Source organism: Chenopodium album, chromosome 4 (genome assembly GCF_948465745.1).
Source record: "Chenopodium album chromosome 4, dcCheAlbu1.1, whole genome shotgun sequence".
Taxonomy (NCBI): Eukaryota; Viridiplantae; Streptophyta; class Magnoliopsida; order Caryophyllales; family Amaranthaceae; genus Chenopodium; species Chenopodium album.
Window position 1 is genome coordinate 44,719,163 of NC_137837.1, and position 25,168 is coordinate 44,744,330.

The 25,168-nt window shown below is 35.9% G+C and overlaps 1 long non-coding RNA gene and 1 other non-coding gene across 3 annotated transcripts; one reads left to right on the forward strand and one right to left on the reverse strand.

The window, feature by feature from the left end:
• Positions 1 to 6,851: 6,851 nt before the first annotated feature.
• LOC145629537 (small nucleolar RNA R71) lies at positions 6,852 to 6,958 on the reverse strand. Its single transcript, XR_014111703.1, has one exon. It is a non-coding gene; the product is annotated as a small nucleolar RNA R71 (small nucleolar RNA).
• Positions 6,959 to 21,862: 14,904 nt separating this feature from the next.
• LOC145629113 (uncharacterized) lies at positions 21,863 to 24,790 on the forward strand. Of its 2 annotated transcripts, XR_014111571.1 has the most exons (6): positions 21,863 to 22,070; positions 22,175 to 22,258; positions 22,612 to 22,681; positions 22,812 to 22,912; positions 23,590 to 23,635; positions 24,623 to 24,790. It is a non-coding gene; the product is annotated as an uncharacterized LOC145629113 (long non-coding RNA). The 2 variants fall into 2 exon arrangements; XR_014111572.1 differs by lacking the exon at positions 22,175 to 22,258.
• The last annotated feature ends 378 nt before the right edge of the window (positions 24,791 to 25,168 follow it).

Consider the following 25,168-nt stretch of genomic DNA (forward strand, 5'->3'; position numbering starts at 1 on the left):
ATATTGTAAGAAATGGTTTAATTGTTCTAAAATGTTGTTATTTCTTGAACCCAAAAACATGCTCTGTTTTAGTACTACGTACTCTTTTTTTACGAACATAGTATCATGCATCTAAGCGAACCTTAGATACTATAGAACCTTTTAATTTAACTACCTTATGTTTAGAATGTAATTAGTATGGCTTGACATCGTGGCCTTGGCTCACTCTCTCGTGGGGCTCATTGAAAGGACGAGCCTACCTACGGAGGCGAGGGTACATCCACTAGTCTTTGGGAGTTCCCTAAGTGGGACAAGCGTACTCTATACTTTTCCCTCACCTTTCACATTGCGGAGTGCATTCGTCGTGGCATTATCGATGATCGAATTCGTTGCCACGACTCAGGAAACTGTGATATTGGGCATATGTACGACACCTACTTTCACAACAACATGGAGCTACTCACGCTTTGGGAGTCATCCGGCTTGACTTCTCTACTCCAGACTACGCAAGCGCTTTACTCTTTGCAGTCTCTGATAGAGTTCTTTTGGGAAACCACTAACACGTTCAATTTTCCATGGGGAGAAATGACTGTCACTCCCCTCGACTTCTTTGTTATCACCGGATTGGAGTTCTGGTCAACTATTGTTCCTCTTGGTTTAACCTTACTCTTTCCTCACTAGAGGTGGATGAGCTGCTAGGTCCTATCGTCGTCCGAGCTTGTGCGGAGTCTAGGGTGGGACAGCTTAGCGGCCGATCCATTCGTCAGTCTCTACTAATGGAGGCCTTCCGAGTTGATGCGACCATCCTGGAGTAGCGAGTGCACATCTTTGTTTTGATTCTTCTATCGCGGAGTTTTTCTCCTACCAAGGGTAGTTGAGCGTTGCTCTACTACCTCCTTGATCTTCACGACCTTAGATAGGTCGGGACCTTTGACTGGGCAAGCTTGGTCTATACTGACTTTCTACTTAGATTGCGACTCGCCTGTTGCTATCGAACTTATAGTGAGGAGGTCACCATCTCTAATTTCTGGAGTATCGTAGAGGTATATTCTTATTTTCCTCTGATAGAATAAACTATTCCGTGCTAGCTGGCTTTTGCTGATCCTTTCCTGTTTACTATAGGTTTGGTTCTACGAGTAATATCCGACCTTGTCTCCGGCTAGTCCTTTGCCTCAAGGCTCCCCATTGCAACGAGTTGGAATGGTCGTTATGCTGGCACGGTTTCTACCAGACTCGTGCGAGAGTCAATTCTGGCGGTACGAATTAAAACCATTATTTCCGCTTATTCTTCATTGCAGGACACTGCCTTATAAATATCTCCTTTTTCAGGATCCTAAGCCTACTTTCCGTCCGTGGGTCGGATTGGATGTTCCCGTGCGGGATGTTCAATATACGGCTAACTAGTGTTACTTTGAGGAGACGTAAGACGCTATGGTGTATTTGGGTAAGAGAGTTGCAATTCAACACTCATATGTGTTTTTCATCGTTTTGACTAGTCCATGTAGAGAATATTGGTAGGTGACTTTTATGTCACTTTTAGGGTATTTTTATGCTTTGTTTTAGCTTGTCTTGAGGTTTTTTGTAGTTGTTTTGTTCAAATAATGCATTCATATATGTCTCGATGTGTTTTGGATGAAATCGCGTATATGCTTAAATGCTTCCCTTTATTGCATGTTTCACCGTTGCCTATACCTATTGCTTCCCTTGGTGCTTGTGCTTAGGTATTTGAAGTCGTAGTTTGCAAAGAAGAGGACAAGTAAGCACGATAGTAGAATAGAAGAATCAAGGTGCGAGGGAGCGCAAAATGTGCGCGAGAGCGCAGCCATAGTGAGCGGGCGCGTAGCCCTGTCAAAACCCACGCAGAAGGATGCAAATTTCATAATCGAGGCAGAGAGATTTGCGCGGGTTGTGTGCGACCCGTGCGTGGGCGCACACTCCCTTGCGCGAGCGCACAACTTAGCCAGCAAGCCCCAAAACACGAAGGCGCGGGCGCACAGCGAGCCCTGTTCTGCGGTTTTGCGCGTATCTATTTATATTCGAGGCTTGTTTTTGTACGGGAATTCTGGATATCATTAGATATTTTTCTCTAGTTTTAGGAGAGCTTCTCTCTCTAGGTTTTAGCTTAGATTAGATAATTTTAGAGAGAGAAAGTAGATTATTACTCAAGTTTCTCTATTTTTTTTTTCTTTGGTAAATATAAATTTTATTACCAAAGAATATGGTTACAACTTACAACAAAGCTAAGATGTAACACCCCAAACACCAAAGACCAAACTAGCCAACCAAACACCAAACAGATTCCAGTCCAAGCCTAGCAACCTTCTAGGAAGGGTTCTAGGAAGAACGGGAACCAACTACTGGACTCAGGAACTTAGGCACCTTCTAGGAAGGGTACTAAGAACCAGGACCAGAACAACAACCTAAGCAGAATACAGTAAAAATCTATTAATGCTATTACATCTACAAGCAACCAAAAAAATTATCTCCCTAATTAACTTAGAAGCTGATTTACAGTTTCCTATAAACATTAAAGCATTTCTTTGAAGCCACACATTGTAGACTATTTCACAAAAGCATGTAACACCCTTGAAATTCCTTTCCTTTAAATACACGCTTTACTCTTTTTAAAATACGTTTTAGGAATATCTAAGACATTACCGCCACCATGAAAACGGCTAAGGCAACTATCAAAGATACACAGCGGAAGACTTGAAAACCAAAACTATTTAATTAACACAATTTAAAAACCAAACCAACGAAAGTAAAGTTGAAAATTAACAAAACCAAAGTCAAATAAAATCCACTACAACTTGGAACCATTTAAGGCCCTTATTCAAAACCGAAACAACCAAACTTTTGTGTTAGTCCATAAAGAAATATAATAAAATATTCAATGCAAAAAACACATCATATTCTAATGGAAGCTAGCATGATTCTCTCTTCACTCATGCCCCGTCATGAACATGCTTCAATACCTGAAAAGTGTATCTCTACTTGCCCCCACTACTCTCCATTAAAATGGATCATCGTAGGGCCAAGATAAAGACATGGCCAGAAACAAACAACACACACAATCAGCAAAGCTGAGTACATAAGCGTAATTAAACACACTAACATGCATTCTCCTATGATCACACACACTTACCTCATTGCACCTGTTTACAAGCACACAGAACAATCAACAAGACACTCTAACTAGACACTAAATAATTCATTTAGCGTTGATTACGCATCGAACGGGTTTCCAACTATACCTATCCCAATAAATTTGGGGTTAACTGACACGGGAGCTAACCGTGCCAGCAACAAACCTGTGCCACACATAGGTAGCGGAATTCCAGCGCATAATAATAAAAAGGAATATACAGCGTCCTGTACTCCGTTAGAAGTTATGATCAAATGTAAAGTTACATAACTCCCCCCATATGTTCATACTCAAGGTATATACGTTCCAAGAGTTTTGGTGCGTAATCTCTTTCACTTTACGTTATTTACATATTATTAGACTTGGTGATGACCCTCAAAGCATAGCAATTCAAACATCAATAATAACTCAATCACTCAAACATACCAATTTAATTCTGGAATATTTAGTGACCACATAATATTTAATGTTGAACCCTTTTTAATTCTACCTCAGTGTCAAAGACACCTTAAACGCATAAAGCGCCAAAAATCCTATCCCTCGGTGTTAAAAACACCTTATGTGCACAAAGGCACCAACATACAATTTATTCCTTGTATACATAGACACTTATATAGCTCCTTTCTCATGCTTAAGGCATCAATAAAAATTATATGAACCATAGTAAAATTTCTTTTCAATATTCCAAACATAATTAAACAATTAGTTTAATTAAACATGCTCTCTATCATGCCATAAATAAATATGTAGTCCATATAATCATGCCAAAAATATAATTTTCCAATCCATAAACCATCACAAATAATTCATGCTTCACAATTCAATCACCGACACCAATAATTCACATTTCAATACATAAACCTTAGCATGATACTACTTGTAATCGATTGAAATTAAACCTAGCATGATTCTACATCATTAAAATATGCTAAGTACGCGAACGTACCTTGAATACGATCTTAAAATCGTCACGACTAGTAAAAATTGCTCACTTCGAAGTCTCCTACACATTAAAATTATAATAGAGCATTAAAACCACTCTAAACAAATTTCCAGCAATATATACTATTCTAAAACCCCTCTTCAAATAATTAGAATAAGCTGAAATTATATTTAAAACACCCTAATTAAGTCCCACTTAATGGGTAATTTAAATTTCCTTCAAAAACATAATATTAAGTGCTCTACATAAAATTCCAGCACTTTATTTCTAATTAAAACTTGCTGTAATTTAGTCTTAAAACACTTAAATTGAAGATCTAAACATTAATACCTCATATACTTTCATAATTTTCATAAATCAAGGACCTAGGGTTTCAAAAATTGGGGCATTTTAATTAAAAACCAAATCTGAAAATTAATTCATACAATTACAATTATCAAACATCAAAATTAAACCCCCAAACTCATAATTTATATTTAGATCCAAGAATAGATGAAATTAAAACAAGAAAGCTTAGTTTTTTTTTATATATATATATGTAGTTCGAAAAAGGGAGAAAAAGGGGAGGAAGAACGGCAGCCACCACCGTCTGTCGGCTGCTGGCGGCGGCGGCCACCAGCTGCCAGTGGCTGGCAGCGGTGGTAAGGGAGGAGGGCAGCCGAAAAAAAATAAGGGGAAGGAGAAAAAGAAAAAGAAAGAAAAAATAAGGAGGAGAGAGAGAGAAGTTTACCTTGGGTTTTCTCCACTCTGGGCAAAGTTTGATTTGCCTCATAAGTGGGATATTTATACCCCTTCTCTACTAACCCTCTTCCAGGTTTTTCCTAATTCCTTCCCTAATAAACTTGTTGAAAAATTAAACTTTCCTAAAATAAAACCCTAACTTTTAAATAAAGTAATTAAATAAACTTTCCTTTAATAATAATATTAATTAAAATACTTTAATTAAAATAATTACAACTATTTAAATACTTTATAAAATACATACTTTAAATAAAATACGTATAAAAATACGGGGTATTACAAAGCACATCACAATGAGTCTGCTCCTAGCATCAGTTTTCCTGTAGCATTTTGCAATCAAGTGTAGTTCATCAGCAAAGCTTAATACATGCCTAGTGAAACCCAGAATTTGTAACATTGAAGACCAGATCACATTTGAATAACTGCAATCAAATAAAAAATGGTGCACATTCTCATTAGCACAAGCACAGAAGAAACAAAGGATCACAAGGGATTTGCCAGACTACCAGTCTGTCCTTAGTGACCAATCTATCCAGAATAGCAAGCTCAAGTTTCTGTATTGTATTCAACTTTTAGGTCAAGTTTAATCTTCAATCAAGCAACACATCAAGATTTCATCTTTCATTAATCCTCTCTTTAGTAATCTCTAATCACTTCTTTTAGCTTTATTTATTTGCTTTATTGTTGATTATTTTCATTCATCTCTTTAGTTCATCTAGTTGTTATTGTTTTCATAGTTCTCAATCATGCTTTGTTTTGTGCTTCTTGAATTCATGTTTAGCATAGTTACTAAGCTTAATCTCCCTTCCCTAGGCTAATTTCTTAGCTAGGGGAAGGGGGTGGAAAATATGTGTTGATATTGGATGAATGATGATGGTTGGATTGAACTCATGCCATAAATTGATGAAAGACATGATTTTTGATAGCTTAAGATTATTGTTGCACTTTATTTGATGTTTTCTATTTTAAATGCATGAAAGTGATTTGAACTAGATTAAGATCGTCTCTATTTTAATGATTGCATGAGAATGAGTTATATATTAAAGTGGAGTTTTTATGGATTGTGCTTCTTCATTCTCTTGATTTGATTGTAACTAATAGGATGCATGAGAATGATCCTTATTAGTATCGACCTTTTTCATTGATTTGCCGAGACTATTGCATGAGAATGAATTGTTTAGGTAGAATCTTGTGTTCTTTGGCATTTTCTTCATGATAATCATTATTATTCCCCTCTTTCTAATCATATTTGACACCCCCGTATCCCTAGCATCGTTATCTCTTGATTTTAATCATCATCTTCTTTGCTTATTTGTAGTTTTAGTGCTCTTTATTCAAAAACCAACAAAAACAATCCCCTTTTACTCTTGCATTAGTGAGAATTGATGTTGAATTAGTGAGATTCCTTAGTGGTTTGACCCTTTACTTGCCACTAACTAGTTTGGTGTAAGTTTAGGTATTATAAATGACTAATTTGATTAGGGTAGTGGTTTAACGACCTATCTAACCCTCGATCAAATTTTGCCATCGTTGCCGGGGAAGTGTCTTGTTTAACATTTATTTTTGCTATTGTTTGAGTCATTTTATTTGCTTTCCTTTTTTTATTTGGCTTGTTTTATCCTATTCTTTATTTCTAGTCGTGTGCTTAGCTTTGTTGTATTTAATGAGAGATATGGCAAGACAAGAGGATGACCTTCTTTTTAGGGAGTTTGGAAATCCGGAAATCTATGAGCTCACGAGTGGTATACTTCTCCTAACCACCGAGACTAATTTCACTATCCATCCACAATATGCTAGGATGGTACAAATTGAGCAATTTTCCGGAGATGCAAGTGAAGACCTCATTCAGCATTTGGACCGATTCCTTGAGTTGTGTGCAATGATGAAGTGAGCCAAGATTACATTCGTATGCATCTCTTTCGGAAATCTCTCGTCAAAAGAGCAAAGAAATGGCTCAAGCTTTTGAAGCTCAACTCTCTCACCACATGGAAGGAAGTTGCGAAGGCCTTTCTCAAGAGGTTCATTTCCGATGAGCAAACCGCAAAAACTAAGAGGAATATAGCTTCCTTTGAGCAAGAACCAGATAAAACTCTTGGGGAAGCATGGGAAAGGTTTAAGGATTTGATTAGAGGATGTCCTCATCATGAATTCAACCATAATTTGCTCATGATATTCTTTTATGATGGCTTGGAGCCAATGTCAAGAACCAATCTAGATGCGGGTGCCGGTGGCCAATTGATTAAGATCCCTCAAAGCCAAGTTGAAGCTACAATTGAAGAGGTGACTACTAGCTATTCTTGGGGAGGTCAAAGAAAGTCCCAAGGAAAGAAAGGTGATCTTTATGAGTTAGAGAAAGTCGGTGAATTTAAGCACATAGTTAAGCTCTTGAATGAAGGCCTTTCCAAGTTAAAATCAAGTGTTGGTTTAGATTCAAAACCGTCACAAATCATTGATTTCTCATGTGCTTGTTGTGGTAGGACGGATCATGATGCATCCTATTGTAGAGAGTTCAATCCTAAGCATGGTGAGGCTTTGACTTTGAGGGAAGAAGAGTTTGTAACCCAAACTCAATCTCAACAACTTCAACAACCTCCAAGGCAAGAAAACTCCTACCCCCATGATGAACCTCTCTTCAATCTACCAACCCAAAATTTTTCCTACCTTTCCATCCAAATAGGGAACTTTCAAGATCAACATCATAACCAAAATCCTCAAGAAAATGAAGAACAATCCCCACCCGACCACACACAAACCCAAATTCTTCAACAACGTCAAATTATCACTCAACAATTCTAAGAGATCAAATCTCACAATGAAGTTGTTGATTCCCAACTATCCAAAATTTCTTCACTCCATTTAATAACAAAACTCCCCTTATAATCATCTACTAACCCTTCACATACTTATCAACCCAAAACTTTCAAGGAGGATGAGAGCAAGGAGGACAAGGTTGTAGAGGATGTGATTGAGAAGAAGGTTCAAGAACAAAATGAGGAGCCATTTGATTTTAGTGAACCAAACAAGTTTGAAGGCCCGATTCCCTTTCCTTGTAGGCTAGTTGAGAATGTTTTTTTGAAGATCCCTATGGCGGTGAGCGTATGTAGAGTTGATGTGGTCGATGGTGTGATGGCTAATGAAAGCTTACCTCCATGTGATGATAAGGTTACAATGAAGTATGATGACTTACTTGAAGTTCCCGCTTGGTTTGAATGCTCTCTTGAGGAAGGTGAGGTTTCCCTTCCTAATATTGAGGATTCCAAGCTTAATCTCCCATTAAGAAGGAAAATAAATAAGAGTGAAAAAAGAAGATTAATCAACAAGAAGAAGAGAAAGAGAAAAGATGAGCCACCTTTGGCTCTTATTGATTCATCCCCTCCTTTCACTTGTGGTGATGTGAGAACTCAAGGAGTTCTAGTTCTCAAGCTTGGGGGCATCTATGATTCAATCCTCAATTTTATGAGGGTGATGTTCTTTAGTTCACCTTGAATGAGGTGAAGGGTCAAGCTAGAGACCATAAACAAGCGCTTCTCGGGAGGCAACCCGGAGGATTTCTAACCCTTTTTCTCCCACTCCTTTCTTTTTCTTTTTGTTTTATTTCTTTGTTCTCTTTTAATGTTTTCTTTTGTGTCTTGTCTTTCCTTGTAGGTTTCTTTTTGGAAGTTTGGAGTGGAGTGACATTAGGTGAACTTTATTTTATGCTCCTTTATTCTTTTAAGCCAACCTCCTGGCGAGACCTTTCTTATTTTTACTCTTTTACTCTTTCTTTGAGTGCTTAGTTTATGACTATTTTAGGAAGAAGATGAATGGTTCGGGGATGTTTTCTTTTAGTTCTATGGAACCTGGGATCGTTGATGTTGTCATCGAACGATCACTGGTATGACGATTAGGACTTATTTGGATTTTATGCCTCGTTTGTGAACCTTTTTTATTTATTCCTCTTTCTTTTGTTTTGTTTCCTTTTTTATAGTCAAAAATGACTATGGCAAGATGAAATGAATTTGTTTTGGAATTCGCTCATGCATTTGGAATTGATTGCTTTGATAATGTGCCAAAGAATGTATTTATTCCTAATTGATGATGGCCTACACGGTTTAAGAGTGCTTGTGGTTGAGATAGACAAATTTTAAGCTAAGGTAGTCGGTTTAAGAACTTTAGAGGACGCTTGAACCCTTAGTTCACGGGAAAGTGGTAAGATGGTGTTGCTCTCTATAGTGGATATGAACCTCTTTAGTTGGTATTTGCTTACTTCCCATCCCTTGTGAGGTCTAATATTTTACAAGCTTTCGTCAATCTTGTTGAGCGGCATTTAGGATCCTTGACTATGTGTATGTTAATCCTTGTGTTGTCCTATAGCTCCCAAGATCGTGACCAAGCAACTTAAGAGGAGGAAAATTAAAGGGCACTTCTTCTCATTTTTCTTTATCTTCTTTTTGTTTTGTTACATATTTTGTTTTTATTTTGCATTTGCTCCTCTTGCTAACCCTTTGAGCCTATTCCCTTGCTTGATTATGATCCGCATTACTAGACTTAAGACCTTTTGTTTCCCTAACCCTTAGTTTGTGAAGCATTTCAGTTTGAGATTTTTTTTTGTGTTCTAATGAAAATGAGAAAGTATTATGCTATTTGTACCAAGCAAGAAAGTAAATTGTATAAATTGTGTGTAATAAAGCAAATGCATCCCAGAAAAAACCGTCCTTAGTTTAAAAAGGCAAGGACATCAAATAAGAGTTTATAAAAAAAAAGGGTAGGTTTTGTTTTTTTTCCCTTAGTTAAACATTGAGGACAATGCTTCGTTCAAGCTTGGGGGGAGCGTTACTTCGTTTTTGTTTTTATGGAGTGCTGGTGCTGAGTAATCTTGGGGGAGATGGCATTATTGGTATTTTTGTTTGATGTTTGGTGATTTCTTGAGTTTGTTTTTGAGATTTGATTACCCTTTTGCTTCACTCAGGAAATATCACCAAAATTTTCAAATTTTTACCCCGCCTTAACCCTTTGCCTTACATTACAATCCTAGTTAAGACTCTTAGACTTTAAAGGGATGAGGTCAAATTCCGGTGGAGGGAGATAGATTTCAACCCTATGGAGAGAGTATGCATAGTTGAGATGTCGGGATGACCACTAATTCCATATATAAATTGAATCTTTTTCCAGTTCCTTCGTGGAATCATGAGGAGCTAACCAGGGGGTGATTTGAAGCTAGTGGAGAGAACGTGGAACGTGGATGGGGCTAGGGCGGAGAATGAATTCTCTAGTTCTCTATGCTTAGCTTAGGTTTGTCTCTTTCAAGCATGAGCATCTTAGAACGTGTTTTCCCTCATTGAATTGAGAAAGGTGAGTATTCTTTGGTGCACGTCTCTTCTTTTTTAGTCTAAATGGAGTATTTTCCGCCTTTGAGCTTGATTGGTTTTCTAAACCTTACCATGTTTGGTTGGTCATGATTGTGTTTGAATTTTTTATTTTCTTTTCTTTTTATTTTTGTTTTGCCTTGGTTATTCTCTAGAGTTGTGGGTTAAGCTCTTAGGAAACCCTCACGAGAGCACACTCGTCCTCTAGGGCGATCTAGGTGTTTAAAGGGCTTGTCTTTAGTTGCTAAAATTGACCGTGATTCCTACGAAAGTGAGTTAGTGTATATTCTTTCTCTTTTTAGTTTTTCTTGCTTGAATAAATCATTCTCCCTTTCTCTCATGTTTCGTGTTAATTTGCTCGAGGACGAGCAAAAGTTTAGCTTGGGGGAGTTTGATAGTGACTTTTATGTCACTTTAAGGGTATTTTTATGCTTTGTTTTAGCTTGCTTGAGGTGTTTTGTAGTTGTTTTGTTCAAAGAATGCGTTCATACATGTCTCGATTGTTTTGGATGAAATCGCGTATATGCTTAAATACTTCCCTTTATTGCGTGTTTTCAGTGTTGCCTATACCTTATTGCTTCCCTTGGTGCTTGTGCTTAGGTATTTGAAGTCTTGGTTTGCAAAGAAGAGGACAAGTAAGCATGAGAGTAGAATCGAAGAACCAATGTGCGAGGAAGCGCAAAATGTGCGCAAGAGCGCGGCCATTGTGAGAGAGCGCGTAGCCCTGTCAGAACCCGCGCAGAAGGATGTAAATTTCAAAATCGAGGCGGAGATATTTGCGCGGGTTGTGTGCGACAAATGTGTGGGCACACACCCTAGGCGCGCGGGTGCACAACTCAGCCAGCAAGCCTCAACCCATGAAGGCGCGGGCGCGCAGCCGCCTTGCGCAGGCGAACCCTCCCTTGCGCGGGCGCGTAGCCGCCTTGCGCGGGTGCACACTCCCTTGCACGGGCGCACAGTGAGCCTTGTTCAGCGTTTTTGGGCGTATCTTATTATATTTGAGGCTTGTTTTTGTACGGGACTTTTGGATTTTATTAGATCTTTTTCTCTAGTTTTAGGAGAGCTTCTCTCTCTAGGTTTTAGCTTAGATTAGATGATTTTAGTGAGAGAAAGTAGATTATTGCTTAAGTTTCTCTATTGTATTCAACTTTTGGGTCAAGTTTAATCTTCAATCAAGCAACACTTCAAGTTTTCATCTTTCATTAATCCTCTCTTTAATTATCTCTAATCCCTTCTTTTAGCTTTATTTATATGCTTTATTGTAGATTATTTTCATTCATCTCTTTAGTTCATCTAGTTGTTGTTGTTTTCATTATTCTCAATCATGCTTTGTTTTGTGCTTCTTGAATTCATGTTTAGTATTGTTACTAAGCTTAATCTCCCTTCCCTAGGCTAATTTCTTAGCTAGGGGAAGGGGGTGGAAAATATGTGGTGATATTGGATGAATGATGATGGTTGGATTGAACTCATGCCATAAATTGATGAAAGACATGATTTTTGATAGCTTGAGATTATTATTGCACTTTATTTGATGTGTTTCTATTTTAAATGCATGAAAGTTATTTGAACTAGATTAAAATCGTCTCTATTTTAATGATTGCATGAGAATGAGTTATGAAAGTGGAGTTTTATGGATTTTGCTTCTTCATTCTCTTTATTTGATTGTAACTAACAAGATGCATGAGAATGATCCTTATTAGTATCGACCTTTTTCATTGATTTGCCTAGACGATTGCATGAGAATGAATTGTTTAGGTAGAATCTTGTGTTTTTTGGCCTTTTCTTCATGATAATCATTATTATTCCCCTCTTTCTAATCATATTTGACACCCCCCGAATCCCTAGCGTCGTTCTCTCTTGATTTTAATCATCATCTTCTTTGCTTATTTGTAGTTTTAGTGCTCTTTATTCAAAAACCAACAAAAACTATCCCCTTTCACTCTTGCATTAGTGAAAATTGATGTTGAATTAGTAAGCTTCCTTAGTGGTTCGACCCTTTACTTGCCACTAACTAGTTTGGTGTAAGTTTAGGTATTATAAATGATTAATTTTATTAGGGTAGATGTTTAACGACCTATCTAACCCTCGATCAAATATTTCAAGCATTACCCCAAACTTGAACCCCACTATGATCATACACTTAAGCATGGTGGCGTCCAAAGGGAAGGAAGCTAGAGCAAAAGAGTCACCAAAAAGTTGTAGGAACTTGTAAACCGTTCACAGGGTGAAGGTTACACCCCTTAACGATCCATGAGATCGCCAACTCCAAAAGGTCTGGAACATAAACTGGAAATTTGAGGATGAAGGTACAAATCCAATCTAAAAGAGAAAGAACATTCCCTAATAATTGGCCTCTACTTTATTCTTCTCGTATTCAAGTGTGCTTTCTGACTAACATGCAATCAATAGGTTAACCCTAAACATGTTTATCTATGTTGGTTGAATTTTAATGCACAAATAAAACTATTATTGGCGATCACTTGAATTATAATCAAATTAACCCTAAATAAGATTATTAATTATTTTATTAAGCGATATTACAAGTACCGAATTCCCTTTAAACATGCATAAAGGCGAGATCAAGCAATAACAATAAATATTAAGCAACATAATAATAACAATAACAATTGTTATAATTATATAAATAATCATCAAAATAACAATCATAATAATCATAATAACAATCATGATAATCATAATAAAGCATAATAACAGCAAGATTCTAGGCATGATACTAACAAGATTAATAACAAACCATAGCATGTCACTAAACATATAAAAATCGAATCTTTAGCCCTAACATGACACTAAAATGATATTAAGAAAGAAATAGGAAGCATCATAGGAATCATAATTGACATTATACTCTTTACCCTAAACATCATACTAAGAAAAGTATCCTAACATGATACTAGGAATCGAAATAACAACCTAAACATGATTTCTATATCATAATATCAATTAAAGAATTAAAGCACTTAATTGGCTGCCTCGTACCTCTTTCTTTCACGTCTAGGGCGAAGACAATTTGAATTGGGCTAGGTGTTTCTAGATCTTGTGAATGTGGAATTTTATTTGTGAAAAGTTGGTTTAGAATAAGAGAGAAAGAGTATCAAGATTTTCTTGATGAGAGTTGGTAATTAAAAACAAAGGTTTAAGGACACTATTTATAATGAAAAATAGTCCGGTATAGATAAAAAAGAATTGGAGTTTCAAGAGGAATAAAACACGAAGCTAGCGCCGCAATAGCCTCACTCGCCAGGCAACAGCCTGGTGTGCAGCGCTGCAGGCAATTTTCCCACAAGTATTCTATTTTTTGACAAAATTAAGCGTAAAAGTCCGTACAAGGGGTAAAATCATAATTTCATTTAAAACACTTCTTTTATTCCAAATAGAACTCATAGTATTCAATTATCAATGCTAATCACATTAGGATTCAAAAGAACCTTCTAGAAGACTATAATCAATCCTAATCGCATTAGGAATGATAATTCATAATATGCCCTCCTCTAGATCATTGGGCCGCATATAAAGATCAAACCAGGCCTAGTTTAGTAATTTGGCCATAACTTCCTCATTATTCATCGGAATTGGGCTTATAATAAATCGTTGGAAAAATCTTTTCAAGCCCGTTCCAACTACGCTATTATTGGACCCTTGCTATGGATCAAACTAAACTGGATTGGTTATTTTCATAAAATAGGTTTTCGAAAACAGAGAGAAGACAATTTTAATAAAAATTAACCGCAACACTAGACTTTCCACACTTTCACTTCATTTGATTATGATTCGACGTGAAAGGTATTCATCATTGGGTTTGGTTTTGGGGAGACACAAATGGGTGTCTACAGTCCTCCACCGCACATGATGGATAAGGCAAGTCTTAGGACTTTTATGGACTCGTCGCCAGCTGGTGTTGCTTGTCAAAGGTTCAGCCACCCGAACAAGTACTTCGGTGAGAGGCTTTTGCCACCTTTTGCTCCATTACCTTTGATATTGGAGGAAGCGGAGGTAAGTTTTTATATCTTTTGATTTTTACTTTTGTAGCCCCCAACGATGAATAATTGATGGAATTTTATTTCCGCAGGCTGATGCTGAGGCAGCAGAGTTTGTACCTCCGACCATGTCCATCACCTACTAAGAGTCTAACGAACTGGTCGAGGAGATGATACCCCGGCTCCTGAGGAGTGGCGTCTAGTGGAGAGATCAATCCATCCACGTCAAACTTGGGTAGGTGTAGACACCTACTTTTGGCCTCTTGTCCCAAAAGAAAGTGCGATGATGTTACAAAAACTTGTTCTTCATGCTAAATCAAAGTTGAAGTGTTTATGGAATACTAAATGCATTATGAAGTAAGTTAAAACCCATATTTGAAACCATGTTATATTAAAGCCTTATCCGATTACAAATTAGGCCTTAAACGTGCTCATACATGTTTTAACTTGATTAACAACGGACCCAAATGCGTCTAATGCAATGATTGGATCCAACAGATCTTAAATTGTTGAAAACCAAGCCAAACAGATAAACCAACCATCCTATTTCCGTGCATGGCCTATACATATGGATAACACTTTCAAAGAGCTTTCCAACGGTATATTATAAAGCCCAATTTTAAGCTAAAACGAAGATGTTATGATCAAAACACTAACCCGGTCCCTAAACCGACACCCTTCCACTCCAACGGCCATATCTTTTGATCCACAACATATTTTAACCTAATTTCGACGGAATTAGAAAGTAGACATTAAGAGCTTTACAATGATATCCCACACGCCTAACCGCATCCCAGCGCAACTCAGAGAGTTGCGCGTGCCACCTGACGGCGACTCCAAAACTCTAAACCTGCTTGATCCCTACGCCTATAAATAAGGGTCTTCGTTTAACCTGAAAGAGGACCGAAAAATCCTAATTAAAACCCTAGTGATGACGGGTGGAACTAGGTCTTTGAAACTAAACCTCCCTCGGTCAAACTAAATTTATAAACACTTAACCAACCTAAATACTAGTATAGAGTCAAGTCGAGTGTCGAACCCAAAGGAACGGTAATGTTCAAGTGCTCTCAATTATGCGCCTAAGCTAGGTCAAAGACAAAGATAAATAGAGAACACTAACCAACTACCAAACAAAGAAACCAAACAAATAAATCACTAGGAATGGGGATCAATAAGTAATCATGGCAATTGTAGCAGCTCGGAAATACATTCAAGTCAATGGTTGTGAAGACTAATGGAAAGCTCAATCAAAAAAGTCAACAAGCTATCTCCTAGATGTCAAACTAGTGCCAACTACGAGAGACTATAACTAGGAGCATCACTAATCCAGCTCAATCGACAATTGCAATTTCTAAATCAATGGTCCGTATCATTAGAAACTACAATGCATTCTAGCATAATTCTCAAGGCCTATAGAATTACACACGTCCAAATTAAGCACAATCAATCAATCATCCAAGTTTTACCCAATCCCTAGCAAACAACTACTCTAACATCATCATCTAACCAACAAACAACTAAAGAAATCAAGAATCAACAATATATGAAGAACAACTACACTAATCAAGCATCAAACATCAAAATCAATCTAAACTAACAAGAATATTAAACAAAGAAATAAAATGAGATAGAGTTAGAAATGCTCATTGATAATAGAGAAGATATTCAACACAATTGTCACCATTGAATCTTCAATCTCTCAATCACCATTGAAATTCCTCACTTTCTCTCTCTAAAATCTACTCCTAAACTAACCCTAAAAACTAGAGAGAGAAGCTCTCAACTAATCTAAAATTATGATCTAAAATTGTGAATTTTGTTCTTACAAAACCGGTTTATAAAGAGGTATAAATAAGTGGGGGAAGCAAATACCGAGCAATAAAATACCCAGGGGAGCGCTCCCGCACTGGCAGGTGGCGCGCCCGCGAAGGCTGTTGGCGCGCCCACGCCCGCGCTTCTCTGGGTTTCATCGGCTCTTTTCGCGATTTTGTGCGTTCACTAAGGTCTTCGAATGGATGTGTAATATGATGATGAACACTAAGAGTAGCAGTCCCAAAAAGCACTTGACAGTGGGTTCAACACCCCATCTTCATGAGAGCACGGCTTGAGAGGGCAAGAGCAAGAACATGGAGAACCACTTACTTGCATCTTGAGCTTTCCAATTTCCATGAGCTTGCTCAAAAGCATATTCCACCTTAGTAAATAACCAATATCAAGACCTAGACCTGGTACAATACATACAACCACGAAAATAGAGAAAATAAAGGAGAAAAGAGTAGAAAAACCAACAAAATGAACAAAGGCTACAAAATAAGAGAGGAAAGGTAATACCAAGACCAAATGCACAAAACTAGGAATTTATTGAGCATGAAAGCTATTAAAGATGGTAAAAATAACCTAATTGTTCATCAAATGGGTGCCATTTATGACACTATGACACCCATCACCTAGCATTCTCAAAACCCTAATCTCTCAAGTTCTCTTACTATCATACTACTTTTCTTCTCTCTTCCCAAATATTTTCCAACCCTAATTGAATCTATTGAAGTCCTTGGAGGTACGAAGAAGAAAGAAATTCCATAAACGCATTAAACGGATACTTAACATAAAAGAAGAACGGTTAGTTTCCTGAGCACTTAGATAAATCACTTTTCTTTTATTGTTTAAATAACTTTAATTGAATAAATAGTGTTTTTTGATCACTTTAAATAAAATTTTAATTAATTAATTCACATAGTATTCTTTCGTTAATCAAGACTAGAATATGATGATTAATTTTTGTTTTATCACTTAAGACAAGGCGAATATTGTTTATTTTGTTCTTTTCACGAAAATTGATTAAATAAGAATAACGACTTTTGCAATGTAATTCCTACGTGATTGACGCTTGTAAATAAAACAACTAATTTAGTTTTTAGGAGCCACGTTGCATATATTGTTAGGTGATGAAATTATTAAAAAGGAAGAGCTAGTAGAGGCAGTAACTAGGGCTAGAATATCGATTCCTCCCTAAAAGGAACGTTATTTTAGTACCCTCGATCCCCAACTGATTTCTGGTACATGTAGACCAATTTAGGGATGGGTAAACGTATGATTCGTGCTAATTATCCCTTGAACTCTACTTGGGAGAAAGGCATGAACAAGTTTTATGAGTTTTCCTAAAACTCATTGGCGACTCCTACTTGTTTCTTACAAAAAAGCGTGATGAGAGGATCATTTCTAATTCAAGGTCCCCCAAACAGTCAAGAATTCAAATCCTAATACACCCTAATAAGTGTAAAGTCCTAGGATTTTAAGGGAACATGGGTATCTAAGGAGAAAAATCCCCTACGATGGGAACACCCTTCTTACTGTGGTGACTCAACTGGGGATTTAGAGGTTACAAGATTAGTTCATAGCTATGGTTCAAGGTTTCCAACACTAGGTTTCCTATGGAATCTAACGAGAATCAACTTGGATAATCTCTAGTTAGAAAGCGAGACACGAACACATAATATCTTCCTTTTTCACAAAAGTAAAAATCGAACAAGCAACATTGCATCATGCATAATCGTAGCACACTATAACCTAGAGATATAATAAATAAAAAAATTCGTAAAAATTATGGTTCGGCAAAAAAAAAAGAAAATAATGTCTGCACTTCGACAAAAAAAAATTATGGTTCGACAAAAAAAAATAAAAAATCAAAAATCAAAAAAATTGAAAAATTGAAAAATTTTCGAACTTACCAGGTGGCGCGCGCAACTATCAAAGTTGCGCGCGTCCTCGAAGCGCAAGTTCAGAAGTTGCGTGTGGCACCTCCGCGCAACTCTGCGTCTTGCACAAGCCCACTATTTAACGTTGACTTTGACTCGTTACGAGCAGTATCATACGGATAAAACCATATTACCGCTTAGCTTCAAGGTTAATTTTTAAGTAGGTGCTAAACATATCTCTTTGGCTAACAACGTTCGCTAACTTAGTTACCGTTACTTTGATCGTCTTATTTCTTTTTTATTTTTTTTCAAAAAAATCAAAAAACGTTTCGTATCTTTCTTACAAAAATAAAAAAACGCATGTGGCAGATGCTATTCTTGAAGTTGCACTTTCCAACTTAGCGCAAGACCGAAAATTGCGAGCGATATTTTTTATTATGGTGATTCGTTTACATACTTTATAATCAAATAAATAACATTATTTCTTATGAGGTTCATCATTAGAAGTTCGCATCCCTTAGTAGGACATCATCAATATATTAATTCTTAAACGTGCCTATTTTCATGTTCATCATGTTTTAGTTGTAATTGATCAACAATGATTTAAGAGTATAATTTATTTACCTTTTCTATGGTTAAAAAAGTATCCCAAGAACCTTACTTGGGATGTTTGCCTCACAGAAAAAAAAAGAGAACGAAAGAAAAAGAAAAGAAAAAAATCGTTCATAAAGAAAATAAAAAATAAGTATGATAAAAAAAAATTATTATTCTAAAAAAACAAAAGAGAGAAGATAATGAATGATAAAACCGAGAAAATGATTTAATTATTTATTGAATTTTTCATTTGGAGGTCATCATTCTTTTTAAGCAATAATAATATATTATCCTTTAAAGACGACCTAATATGAGAATCATAATTAAAATAAACGATATAGATCTCTATTGTAATCTAAATGATCAACAAATACCATAGTATATTTGACCATTTTAAGGAGTATGTTCGGGTTGATCAATATTCCTAAAATATTTGATGAGCATTTTCAATCCAACTTTCTTTTCTTTCTCTTCTACCTTTTTCGAAAACAATTCATTAAAAGTAAAATCCTTAGATAATTACCTTATTGAAGTCAACACAAATCATGACATTCCATTAATGATTGTTCGGGAATTTTTTGACATTCTTCATCAACAAACTTGCTTAAAGTGAATTCGTATTGCAAGGAATAAAAAAAAAAGAAATAAAACAATCATTTTGACTTTGATTCATCATTTGAACGATTGGCAGAAAAGGTTTAAGTGAACACACTCAATTTCTCGTGATACATATTACTAGATCATCTTCCACATTCGCATACTTGTCCAATCATGGGTGACAAAGCAGCATTGTAGAAACTTAGAGAGGAACTCAAAAACCTAAAGGCCCTACGAGAAGAAGAAGACTAAATGAAGGCTCATAAAAAGCAAAAAAAGAAAAGAAAACATTCTACAAGAAAAAGCAAGAGCCAAAAGAGTAGAGGCCTTAGAGAAACTTGTCCTTCTAGCTAGCTCGGGGAATAAGTACTTCAATTATGAGCTTACACTACAACCTAGTGGCAAGACTCTCCCAGAAAAGTTCTTGACTACGAACTTACCAACCTTTAAGGTTACGGACAATCCTAAGACTCGCTTAATGAGCTCTATTGGAATTATGGCATTGAAAGGGGTTGAGATAAGTCTATATGCATGTACTTTTCCTCTTTCATTGGACCAAAGTGCTAGATCATGGTTTTATAATCTCGATGCAAAACAAACTTCCACTAGGAGTGCCCAATATGGAGATAACATCGAGCTCACAACTACCTTGCGCGATCTTGAAATGCTTAAGAAAAGGGAAGAAGAAGGCTTCATTAACTTATTTTCCAGGTGGCAATCAAAGTTTGCTCTTCTTTCACAAAGACCTCCGGATCATGAACTTGTCCCAAAGTTCATAGACAATATGTCTCTACCATACAAGTGTCATTTACAATACCTAAGTTTAGACACATTTCAAAAGGTCGATACTACGGGAACAATAATTGAAAGGGACTTGATAAATGAAACAATGAATCATATAGATGGACTACATTTTTAGAGAGGATTTCACCTATGTCAGAAACAGACAGAGCTCAAAGACACAATCTCAAGAAGTTGTCAACAATTCAAGATGTAGCACCCTAGGTCTTGTTTTGTTTCTTTCCTTTGTTTTTTTTTGTTTTTTTTTTTTGTTTTTTTTAAGACAGACTAAGAGATTCATGCTGTTGAATCTTGTTATTTTGTACTCTCATTAATTAATGAATAAAAAATATATTTTCAAGTACGCCTATATTGTTGTCTTTTCAATCTCTTTATTGTTATTGGCTCAAATTAAATAAAGCATATACATACAAACAGGCAATATCAAAAAGGCATACATACTCAACACAATAAGAATCTTGATGAGCTTTGGCTTACTAGATTTATCAAATGAAAAGAGGCCCATCTTTAGCCCACAAATAAAGAATCTGATGATTTCACCAACGCAAAAGAAAACTTGAAACTCCATAAAGATAATCCCATGTTCTTAACCTGAGAGAAAATCCATCTTTTTTACAGCCTTTTTGAGCCTCGTCAGTTGAGCCTTAGTTATTCAACCTACATTATTCCATACCTTGGGATGGGAATGGTGCAAAGAGATACAAATAGGAAATTGGGGGAACGAAATATAAGAGGGGGACACAAAGTTAGTCTAAACCCAAAGACCCAATGCGAAATAAAGAAAAGTCATTCCAAACCCAAAAAAAAAACTTGTCAAAAAAGCGAGAGAAAGAAAATAAAAAAGAGAGAGAGGACAAGAAAAAGGCAGCTAATGTAGGAAGTTGCCACACAAAGCAGAAAGGTTTTAATTTGATAAGCACCAAAAGTAAAGGACAGATTTTGGGAGTATACTTGAGCCTGTTCATTCTTAATAACCCCAAACCTAGCCATGTTACAACCTTGGAAAGGCCCTCCTTGAGGTAGACCATAACCATATACCAAAATAATCATGCCATGAAAATATGGTCAATCTTAGGCCTTTGCACATATGGACCTACTATTGAGTAGTCATGATCATATATAAAATGCATGAAGTGTTGAGTTATGGTTACAAAATCATATATAAAAATCAAATGATTTGGATGATTTGATAGCCATTGGCTTGTTGGCACTTGTAGGCGTCGTTCGAAGTGCGCCTACGTTAAAGCATGTGTGAATATGCTTGGCACTCTTAGGAAGTGGGATTTAACATATACGATTAGGGACAAGGAAAGTAGGGAGCCGCCAACAAGTTTTTAAGGAACTTGTAAACCGTTCACGGATCATTTAAGGCAACCACGAATAAGGGACAATGAAGGCAACAACGATTGACCCGTGAAGGTTATACCCCATTCATTATCCATGAGATTACTAACTCCATATGGTTTGGAACCACAAAAGGAGGATCAGGGATGATGGTACGAAGTGAGTCATGGAGTCACATTTGCCCGTATTGGCCTCTACTCGATTCTTATAGTGAAAAGTAATTCTTGCGATCTCAAAGGCATACAAATAAAGATTCAATTCGCTCCAATCTATTATTAAGCTAAATTGGTTGAATATTAACGCAACATATAATTCTAAAATATTGTGATCACTTGAATTAATAACAAGATTAAAAAGGATCCTAAACCGGTTGTCCGAATTATCTTATTATGTGTGATTTTCAATTACATATCTCCTTTAAACATGCAATATCACTACTACAATTTTCGTATTTTATGGACGCTTTTATCTCGACGCTATGGTACTAGCGTCAATGTAAGGATTTATATTCCGCTTATTATCGACGCTTTTCCAGGTCGAGGTCGTCTGTGGACACTAAAAAGCGTCGACAAAGTCACATGACCCGCACGTGACTATTTTGGTTGCCCGGGATTTCAATTTTTAAGGAAAAAAAAAAAGCGAGGTTAGAAGAATGTCCCGAGTTAAACCGCCTAATTAGCTAGGTCTAGTTTCAGAAAAATAAAAAATAAAAAAAAAAGAAAGAAAAAGCTAGGTCAGTCATCACCAAATTTGCTGCTTCTGGAAATTTCTAATTTGCTTCATCCATCGTTCTGACTTTCTCCATTCAAATTCATCTCCCAATTCGTTCTGGAAATTGTGGGAATTTGGGAAATTTCTTCTTCAACCTGTCAAATTCATCGATTTATAGAGGTAAACCTTCTTGCTTTTCCTTAATCTCTAGTTCAAATTTCATCTACGGTATAGTATAATGTTCAATTTCTCATGTTTTTTGTTTAATCCGTGGTTGAAATCAGAAAATCTCTTGCCTTTTGCGGTTTTGAACTGAAAGAGAACAAGAATCGCGCGATACTTCTAAGAATTCATTGACGGCGCATCATGTAATTTTTTGCACTTAATTACATACAATTACTTAATGGTCTGTTTGGAAACTATCATATCAAATTATGGAATTGTCTCAAATTGCTTGTTTGGGAATTATACGTATTTGCATTTGAATTTCACTCAATTCCAGACTTTGAATAGTTAAGTTAAATTTTCAGAATTTTAAGTCCAGCTTTAAAGCATGTCATTTCAAATCCTTCAAACCTTTACTCTGATTCACGGACTCATACGAGTCATACCCAGTCGCTAGTTCGCCGCCACTAACGGTTCAATTCATGTATTTCAATTTTTCAGATTTAATTGCTTCATTTTGTGATGAATTTCTCATAAATTTTGTTTCTAATTTCAGAAGGAAGAAGAATCTTGTGCCTGGAGGATTGTTGAAGGCTGAATTGAGACATGGTGGAGACCTTCTGACGGTGATCATGTTTTTGATAATAAATTTTTTCATAATTATATCATATTTTGATGATTAATATTGCCTTGATTAGTATAGTAAAGTAGTTCTTAATTTTGATGAAATAATTTGTATCACCGTTGCCACTGCAGGCACGCCACCTGCAACTTTCTCCCACCTTTTAATTGACCTCTGCTACCGTAGCCACTGCCGGCACGCCACCTGAAACTTCTTGAAGATTGGCTACTCTGCTGTAAATCCTTGACTATTGCCTTCACCTTCTAAAAATGTGTTTCAATAATAAGGATTTTCAATAAAGTTCTCCCTCTTATTTTAATTTCTGGTTTAATTTGTTATATATGGTTGATTTAATTTCTTAATTAGAGCATACTGCATTTTTAGAGGGAGAAAAATAGAGGCATGCAACTCAAAATTCATAATGAGTTAATTATGGTTTCAAAATACATAGTGAATTCAGAGTGATTAATTTGGAATTCTATGTTTATACAAATAAAGAATTTGGAATTGAATGTTTGTATTTGAAATAACAGATTTGAAATTCCAGATTTGAAATCAAATACTTGAGTCCAAACACTACCTAAATGTTTTTCAATTCATAAGTTGTGCTTTCAATTTCCAAATTTGTCATTCCTAAATTTTTCCTTTTTTTTTTTTTACTAGATATGAAATTGTTTTGGCTATTTTGTACTAGATATGAAATTTTTTTGGCCATATAGACATCAAACAGGGCAGACATTGATACTTTTTCAAGGATTTCAATTTTGAGCAATCTTTCTTGTCCTCTAATCTATTTACACTTGGTCACTTAATATGCTATAAAGATACATAATTTTTTTGCAAGCCTGATATATACTTGGTAACCTTTAATATCATCTAAATCTGGTCCCCACTTTATGTTTTGCTGAACAGATTGCTGAGGAACTTTCACCTTGGATGCCAACTCAAAATTAGATTGGTAATGATGTTTATTTTCTCCTTCCTCATATATAACATTATTCATATATATTACCCACCCCTGAAAAAGAGTAGGCAAGTTCAATTCATTACTGGTGTTGTTAAGCATGTCTAAGTCATGGGATCATGGAAGAAATTGAATTGTTGAGTACTACTATTCTGTTTTATTGCTACATGGCTTTTTCTGCAATGGTTTTTATTTTTATTTTGATTTAATTTAAATTTTTTTATAACGCCCAATCACGTAGGTGATGAGTGCATGACTTGAGAAGTGCCTTTTATTGGTCAGCTAAAAATTGAAAGTATGAATGTTTACATACATCTAGTAGATGGAAATTCACAGGTTCACACGGCTAAGTGGTTTCTAGGTTTTCAATCTTTCACCTAAGTGTTGTTTCTGGTTATGTTCCCAGAAATTAACAAGAACTTCGGCTAATTCATAGACAGCTAGGTGTAGTTTAGGTTCAGTTCGTTCTTTCATGTTGGTATGATTAATGTCATTAATGGTTTACCCAAAGAAGAAAGTATGGAAAAATTACACATTTTGTTTTGAGTTATCATCTATTATTATATGGAAAATCACCTTTACTCATTTTTTATTGATAACATATTATTTTAATATATTTCTCATAAATGTAAGAGATTACATATTGGGGTAAAAATGAAAACAAACATTTTGAAAGGCATATAGGTCCGTGCACGCTTCATAAGCGCAAGCTCCTGCTTTTTATAAGGTAAAGAAATAATAAAAATGGGTCGTTAGTAGTTCTAAAATTTTATGGCGATTTTTATGGGTTGTTTGTTTGGATTTTCTAAATTTTCTCATCCTAAGGTAAAGGTTTCATCTGTAATTATTTAGTTTAGCTTAATTTCCCCTTTTAATTTTTCCTAATTTTCATTAGATTAAGTTCCTCTCCCTATATTTAGCTGATTTTTCTCTCAATTTCATCTATAATTGAATTTTATTATTTGTTCTCTCTGTAAGCAGCACTTGAAGAACTTCGTTTCAAAAAGAAAGAGGCCAAGAGATAGAGGACAATTAGGTATGTTTGCTGCATTTTTGAGATAATATATACTTCATATTTTTGTAAAGCAATTTCTCATCAATAGTGAATTAATTTGGTAGCATTTAATATATGAATCAATGTTTAGTGTATTTTACTGTGTTTATAATGGGTGTTTAATTCATTAATATTATCCTCTATGGGTGAATTTATTCATTAATACACTCTCTAGATGTTTAAAACGAAATGTTTCGCAAGCTGAAATATGAGATTTTAATTTAATACAACCTCTTGATAGCGTTGGTGGTGCAATTGCATTGTCGGGGTTGAAACTTTTATTTGAATCATTCCTTCTTTTCAGCATTATTAGAATCACAACAGAATGATATGTATGCAAGTGACACATTCTCGATTTGATTAGTTTTTGTTTCATGGATTATCTTTGAGTTGGTTTGGTTCAATTTTGTTTTCTTGGACTACTTGGGTCTTTGTTTGCTTTCTACAGTTACTCAATACTCATTTACTTTGGT